This window comes from Morone saxatilis, unplaced genomic scaffold (genome assembly GCF_004916995.1).
Source record: "Morone saxatilis isolate NCDOM2014 unplaced genomic scaffold, NCSU_SB_2.0 Contig10, whole genome shotgun sequence".
Taxonomy (NCBI): Eukaryota; Metazoa; Chordata; class Actinopteri; family Moronidae; genus Morone; species Morone saxatilis.
In genome coordinates this window covers 618,577-619,058 of record NW_023339652.1, presented here as the reverse complement: position 1 = coordinate 619,058, position 482 = coordinate 618,577, and positions in this window count along the sequence as shown.

The following is a 482-nucleotide window of genomic DNA, read 5'->3' as shown; positions in this document are numbered from 1 at the left end:
GAGTGAACACCTACTCTCTTCATCGGGCTGACTGAGCCCCACAGGTGGATCAGAGAGGACAGGTGAGGGATGAAGAAGACAGAGGCTCAGAGAACATGAAGAAACTGAAGGCGTGAATATGCTGAAAACACGAAGCAGCAAACAGACGGAAAGAATCAAACTTCGACAATCGCTGGTCTCTAAAGACCATCAAGAATGCAGGAAAATTCAAACCAAGTTATGTGTGTGTGTGTTTCACAGCTTCACTTCCTCACAGCCAAACTGCAGCTTTTATACAAAACAGATGGAAATATGTTTCAGATAAATGTCTCGTTCCCACAGCAGCCAGAAAGTCAACAACACGTCTCCTTACAGTAGGACCAACTTATATTAAACAACTAACTAACACACACTTCTTATTATTTATGAAGTCTCTGACCAGTGATTGGTGGACACTGAGATTAAAGCTTCCTTATCTGTCTATAATAATCAGATTATTGATC